Source organism: Micromys minutus, assembly GCF_963924665.1.
Source record: "Micromys minutus genome assembly, chromosome: X".
Classification (NCBI taxonomy): Eukaryota; Metazoa; Chordata; class Mammalia; order Rodentia; family Muridae; genus Micromys; species Micromys minutus.
Genome location: NC_137970.1, coordinates 95,165,787 through 95,173,469, shown reverse-complemented (window position 1 = coordinate 95,173,469; position 7,683 = coordinate 95,165,787). Strand labels below are relative to the sequence as shown.

Sequence of the window (7,683 nt, the reverse complement as noted above, 5' to 3'; positions counted from 1 at the left end):
AGATAGCCTAGTATTGACTATGCTATGTTGCTGTTAGTAGTCACATGCAAGCATATCTACATGAAAACAAGCAAGCGGAACAAAGAGAAATACCAAATAAACAGTTTGAGGAGAAATGGAACACCCAGAACTGAAATGGAGCTAAGTCCAGAGCTGAAGAAGATAAAAATGTTTAAAGAAGAGCAAGGTGCAAAATGGAATAAAGGGAGTGGTGACCTCAGGGCAAGACCCCACCCAGCTAAGTTTCCAACTTGGGAAAAAGAATCAAAGAATTTTAAGCAGCAAGGAAACCAGCAGCAACAGAAAACTGATGCAAATGTAGCTGAACGGTAAGGCCAAGTTCCAGCTGTACCAAGCAGTGGAACTTGGCAGCTTCTACCATGTGTTTCTGGCTTTAGAATCAAAGTTACCTGGATGTGAGTTGTGGAATCTGCCTTCCAGGCTGAGGAAAACTTGCTGAGGTCAGGAGTGTGTAGGGGTGTTCCTGCATGAAGGTCCAGAGTGACCATTGTCTGAAGCAGTGAAGGTGAAGCCTGAATTGTACTGGTGTCAGAGATGCCAGAGCCGTGGGATGCCTGCCAAGGGAAGCTGCAGACCTGATATGGAATCAGCCCAAAAGAGAGAAGTGTGTTGCAGTTAACAAAGCTGAAAGGAGTTGGAGATTTGAAGTGCGCTTTGACACCAGACATTAAGTTGTACGATTTGGAGTTTGCCCTGCTTTTTTTTTTTTTTTTTTTTTTTTGCCCTGCTTTCAGTTGAGACTGAAAGACCATGGGGACTTTAGAAGTTGGACTAAATGCAAGCCCATGGGGGCCAAGGAGTGGAATTGGCTCTTCACAGCAACAGAACAGTGACATTTGGCCCCTTCCAGTCCCAATAGATATGTTTAGCTCCATTTGATAAAGCAAGACACAGAATCATAGAGAATAAATTATGTGGCCAAGTCTGTGATGCCAAGTAGGGAAATGTGAGTTCATATTCCAGTGTTAAGGCTAAGGGTTGGAGCTTAGCAAAGAAACACTTACTTGCCTAACATGTGTGAGATCCCTGGTTCCATTTCACCATCATCAAAAACCAAACTTAAACAAAACCACAATGGCTACGAGGACAACAACAACAACAGCAGCAGCAACAACAACAACAAAAAACCAATAAAACTGAAACAATCTTTCCATTGAGCAATATATAGACACAAAGGTGGGCTCTGTTTCCTGACTGAGTTTCCAGAGAGCAGAGGAAAATTAAATAGAAGGGAGAACAGCAATAAAAAATTGACAAAAGACAAGATTGTAACCTGGGCTCTGAGAATGCCTATGAGATATGCAGTAAAGTCAGTTACCAAACTGATTGTTTTGACACTGCTGATGCTGAAAACTCTCTCTACTAGGATTCTGGACCAACCTTTGCCGGGCTGTCTCTTTCTTCTCTGCCTCGCCTGTGGGATTCCAGTTTCAAACTGAAGGTTTTACCACTAACAGACAATGTGAAGATCTTTTTCTTCCACACCAAAGAAACATTGGATAGGATGGAGCTGAAGAGACCAGCCTGGCACAGACAGCTCTAGCCTAAAATACAGAAGTTGTAAGTTAGCTTGCATTAGGGACTTCATTTTGTCTGGTTTTCATGTGATTTTCTACTTTGGTTCTAGCTCCTAAATGCTCATATGCTGTCAAGACTGCTTGACCTTACAATTGCCTACAATCTACCTATCACTCCATGTATGAGCTTGTCAACATAGTAAGCACCCAGCTGTAGCAGTTTCCACAGACTTTGTTGGCACCCATGAGTTGCTGAGATCACCAAGGAATAGTACTCTTATCCACTGAGACAACAGCCAGATGTTGGTGGCAAAGAGCAAGCAGGCAATGAGAGAAAAGATACCATGGCTTTGCACTCTTGTAGGGCCAGAAGTCAATTAGCTCTGAGCAATTCCTAAGGGAGTCATCACATCATATTAAAATAGTTCTGCTGGCTCCATGAAAAGGGAAAACCAAGGCCCCAAAGGACATCATTGCACTTTAGTCATGCTGCACTTGTGACACACTGAATGTGAGAGGACGCATTGTGTGACAAGGTAAGTTATAACATAGCATAAGGGAATAATTTTGCCCTCCAGGTGACACTGGTGTGTGTATGTGTGTGTGTTTACTAGTATCTAGTAGACTGAGACTACAGATGTTCAGCATCCTATAGTGCATAGGACCCACCTCCAAAACACAAGGAGAGAATGAGAGCCCCTAAAATGTAGATGAAGCCCAAAGTTGGAAAGGTCTCTAAGTTGGAGAGGAGATCCCTATGACAGACTATATAGGGAAATAAATATTAAAGGAACATTTAGTGTTTCCTGCCACATACAAAGTATTCCATAATAATTGCTTCAAAAATGTCCAAGGAGAATAATGCTACACAAAGATTCACAACCTCACAACCTATTTTAACTCTGTATATATTTAATTTTTTTCATGATAATGAAATCTGAAGAGAGCTAATGGTATTTGTACTTGGACTCTTTTTGAAACAGCAGAATTTTTATTTAAACGAGCTGAAGTTATTGAAACTCAATGCTATATAACTTTTTATTGAGTAGCTTTCAAACTTTTGAGTCAGACAACACATTAAGAGATTAGTTACAGGTATAATCTAAAACTAGATAATAGTCTGAAATATTTCCTCTTCTATTAAAATGCATTGCTCTCTAAAAAGTTAACAGCTGGCGGAAAACAATAATACAAATTTTTATTTTTCTTCAGACATACTTTGAATGCAGCCTCTCCCTTAGTTTATTAGCACCAATAAACATGCATTGTTTCATAAAATTTGCTAAATTGAGAAGAAACTACTTGTTCTAAATTTCCTATGCTCGAGGTTGGTGATCTAGCACAACAGTTAAGAAGTCAAGACTGATGACCTGAGTTCGATTTCCAGGACCCACATGCTGGTTGGAGGCAACTGAATGCATTGTCCTCTGACTTCCACATATGCACTGTGGTTTGCACATGAGTGCATCCATGGACACACACTAAAATACATGTAAAAAAAAGTCCATCTATTGATATATGTAGTAGAATTTATTTTTTTGTGTGTGTTAATAAACTTTCTGCCAAATGTGTATTTCTTTTCACATCGTTATGAGCTGGTTATCAGTTTACCCGCCTGGCCCCAAATATGTGTTTTTAAAATCCTTTATATTTGACAAACAAAAAAAATCATCCCTGGATACCTGAAGTGAGCTTCAGATGAGATGGAAGCATTTCTGCATCCTCTGACCTCCTATACCCTGGGTCCCCTTGACCAGAAAGAAGTACAGTTGGGAGCAGCTTTGGGAACTGGAACAACACTTCAAGAAGGAACCATACCCGGACCTCAGAGCTCAAAAGATCATGGCCACCAGACTCGAACTAAAGCAGGAGCAAGGTGAGGCGTGGTTCACCCAGCGATCCTTGGAGCAGGAGATGCACCCTCCCTTCCCTCCCTTGGCCGGGCTGCAGCAGACTGCCCGGGATGAAACCTCTTCTCCTTCTCACAAAGCCCTCTGCTGCCAACCACCAAGCTGGAAGTACAGGCTCATTCCCATCAATCCCCTGAGTCCTCAACCAGCTGTAAGCACAGTTGCTGATCCCCCTCCCCCATGGGGCCACTCCAACATGTAGCACAAAAACTGCTTCCCCCAACTCCCTTCCTTTTCAGACTCCTGGCTGCACCAAACTCACCAAATTGGTGGATGCATTCCAGAAACCTCAGGGTCAATATTTGAACACCTGGGTGGCAGAACAGAAGACATTGGATAGAAATGGTATGCCAGATGATGTTTCCAACTGGGCCTCCAGTAGAACCTGCAGGGCCACACCCCACAGAGGTCTATCTCTGGCTGAAGCCTGTGGTTCCAATTCTTCTAACAGCCTCCCCTGAAATGTGGTATACTTCAGGCTAGCTATCAACTCAGTATGGAGCACAGTATGACACCGACTTCTTGACTCCTTTTCCCAAGACATGATTACAGACTAATATATACCTCCAGAACAACCATTTGCCATGAGATTAACTGGCTAACTTTGCTAGTTTTCTTTTCTCTGTGGCCTTGGTTATTTATTTTGTGCCAATGAATATTTTATTGATTTTCGTGTGTTTTTGGTCTGTTGGTGCTTCTGAGGTACCTTCTGAGGTACCTGCTTGGGGAATTAGATCTGGGAGTGGCTCACTGATAAAATGAAATTGTTGATGAATAAAATTGTTTTATTTTAAAGAGGAGAAGCATCCCTGTGAGTATCCTGAATAAGATAACTATCCTGTTAGTGTTCCTAACTGAACTGATAAAATAAGTGGATCCAAGATTAGAGAAATAATACTATTTAAATTTACTATGTACACAAGGACATCATAGCAAATCCAATCCAATGATTAAACTGAGTGTGATCTGGAATCTTATAGGTTCTCTTTATAAATTATTATTACTTCTGAACTGGGGCTATGCTCCTCCCCTCCGCCCTACATCCATGTAAAGAGCCAGCTGTGGCAGTGTACCTTTGTAACCCAATTACTGATGAAGTGGAGACAGGAGGATTCAAGGGCTGCTGGTGAGTCTGTCTAGCCAATTGGTGAGCTCAAGGTTTGGTGAGAGACCAATTTTAAAAAATGAAGTGTGTGGTGGGTGGGTGGGTGGTGGTTTAGGAATGGTGGAAGTGGGGGCTTGGAGGGGGCAATGGCTGGAAGGTAAATGAATAAAATAATTAATAAAAAAGGAAGTGGAAGAGAATAGAGACAGGTACTCAGTACTCACTCCAGTCCTTTACCTCTAGCATATACAAACTCATTGGACAGGCAAGATGGCACAGTAGGTAAAGCCCTTGCCTTGCAAGTCTGATAACCTAATGGGGCTGATGTAGAATAGACTCGTAGAAGTTGTTCTTTGAATTCTACATGCATGGATTCATACCCACAGGTCAAACACACAATAATGATATATATTTGAGACACGCTTTTTTGGCACAGCCCTGGCTCACCTGGAGCTCACTCTGTAGATCAGGCTAGCCTAGAAGTCAGAGAGATTCACCTGCTTCTGTCTTCCAAATGCTGGGATTAATGGCATGTGCTACCACACCTGGTCATATTTATTGGTTAATGCTTTAGTTTTTATGTAAAATAATGTTTCCTTGTGGCATTTTCATAATGTACACATTGTAGTTTGGTAATATTTACTCCCATTAGTGTCCCTGGTACACCCTATTCCTATAGTATCCCTTCTGCATATATATATATATATATGCATGTGTGTATCTAGATCGTTAGTGAGAGAAAACATGCAAGATTTGTCTCATTTTTTACATCTTATGCTTATTCATGCATTTGTCAACTGAAATCACAATGCCATTCTTCTCAGATAATAACTAATCAGTCCAATAATAAGTATTGAGATGTGTGTGATTTGCTCCTGATTATCGAGATGAGCACCACTGGAACTGTATTACTGTTGTAATTCATAAATGTGCATTTGGTCGGACAAAAGGAGGCATGAGCTTTGAGGAAAGCAGCAGAGGGTAAGGCTGGGTTCTCAGGTAGAACATATATTTTTAGACATGTTATTTTTGTCTGTCAGATTGCTGATTGTTTCCATTCATTTCTTCCATAATCTGATGCACGCCATTCATTTTCTGTAATTTTCCTCGTCTGTGTCCCTCCACACCATTACAGTGAGTCACATCCTTTGTGTGCTTTACTTGAACCTTTCTCTGGCTCCTTTCATGCATGAGGTCCTTTTCCCACACTGACATTTTCTAGGATCATTTTTCTTTGCTTCTTTTTCTTTAATAAGATTTTTTTTCCTTCCTGGTGAGATCAGAAGATGAATACTTTCAACCAGGGTCAAAGTGCTGAAGCTATTATGAAGAGGTAATGGAAATAGCAGAGTGGGGGTAATATCTGTGTGTTATCTTCAGCAACATGAAGGAAGAGAATTCTCTTGAAGGGTTTTCCCCTTATATATATATATTTATATATATATAGGGTATTTATATATATATATATAAATATATATTTATATTTTTATAGATATATATATTTATTAAATATATATAAATATATATATTTAAAATAAATATATATATTTTAAATATATATATTATATATTTATATATTTATATATATATATAAATACCCTATAGGGTAACCCCAGATAAAGCCCGGATTCTCTGAACAGGGAATCTTATGGTTGAAGAGTTCATGACAGGGAAATTTATGAATATGGTCTCTTTCCTGAAGTTAAGGGTCAGATTGCTGTAGGTCTTGGAGATGACATCAAAAGTGGCCTTGGTGAAATTGTCTAGGGTGGCAGGGAAGCCATGGAGACATGTGAAAGTCATAAATACTAGCCATACTAGTCTCTTGGGCACTGGAGCAGAGACAATGCCACTGTGTCTAGGGGTAGGGATGAGACTCACCAGCACAAAGCCATTACAACCTGTCACCTTGCATGGAATTAAACTACTGAGTTGATAGCTTGTTATTTTTTCCACTGAGTACAGTCTGTATTTAATCTAGCTTTGTCCATTTTTAGAGTTGTGCATCTAATAGCAAAGTCCCAAGTTGAGGTGATAGCAACTGGCTGTATGTATAGTCCAGAGTCTCATTACTGCATTCCTGAATTTCTAACCCACTATCTTGAGGCCTGAGAGGAGGTGAGTTTTCCCTCACTATCAGTGAGAACCATCTTGCACATTTTCCTATCAGTATTGGTTACTTGGTACTATTAAATATGACCCAGAATGGTAGGTCCTTGGATTGTTCAAAAAGGTCATCTTTTCTGGTGACCAATTGCCTTCAAGGGCTCATTTCTGTTAGTCAAATGATGTCTCTACATCATCTTCTTGAAGTTGCTTCCACACTATGTGCCTGGGTGGCCAGGGGACATAGCTTTTAAATAGAGGTATAGGCTACTTTTTACTCTCGGGTCCCTGCATCTAACTACTCTTGCTCTAAGGAACTAGTGTTCCTCTTGTCCAGATCCACATAGTTGTCTTTTCCCAGACTCATCCCCTGTACTTCTGCCTGCTCCTTGGCAGTAGTACATGCACCTTTTGCTTTGTGCCCGATAAGTAGATAAACCTGGTTAAACCACCAAGGTGTACAAGAAGTCCCCTGCTGGGAAGGTCCCATTTTATCTCCCTGCATTATTGCCCTCTCCCGTTCTTTTGTCTCTGTCTCTTCTTCTTCTATACCTCTAGAAACCCTTTTCTCTCACAGTTTCCCATCTATTTTCATGTTTTCTATCTATCTATCTATCTATCTATCTATCTATCTATCTATCTATCTATCTATCTCTGCATTTACATATGTTCATAAATGTTTGATTAAAGCATTCTCTTCCGTGATAATAGAGGTATGTATTTTTGTTGTTGACTTTACTTGGTTAATGAGTTTTCCATGGAGATGATCCTTGACAACTGAACAATTGACAGGTTTATTTTTCAGCCAGGGTTATTCAAAGAGGGTTCCTGTCTGTTAAAATTTATTAAGCAGGTGTAGTCCCTGGGGTCTGTAAATCCAGTGTTCAGGAGACTGAGGCAGGCTACTCATTGGTAGTCTAGATATTATGAAGTAACCTAAATATTTAAAGTACATATTTTAGGGGTAGTAGTTTCTAAATGCCTTCAATTAACACTCCTAAGGTGATGCTTTTACATTTGCTTA

General features: G+C 40.2%; 1 pseudogene across 1 annotated transcript; it reads left to right on the top strand.

Moving 5' to 3' along the window:
• The first annotated feature begins 3,241 nt into the window (after positions 1-3,241).
• On the top strand, positions 3,242-3,616 carry LOC308415948 (homeobox protein Crxos-like; annotated as a pseudogene). Its single transcript has one exon. The product of its transcript is annotated as a homeobox protein Crxos-like (transcript).
• Positions 3,617-7,683: the final 4,067 nt, after the last annotated feature.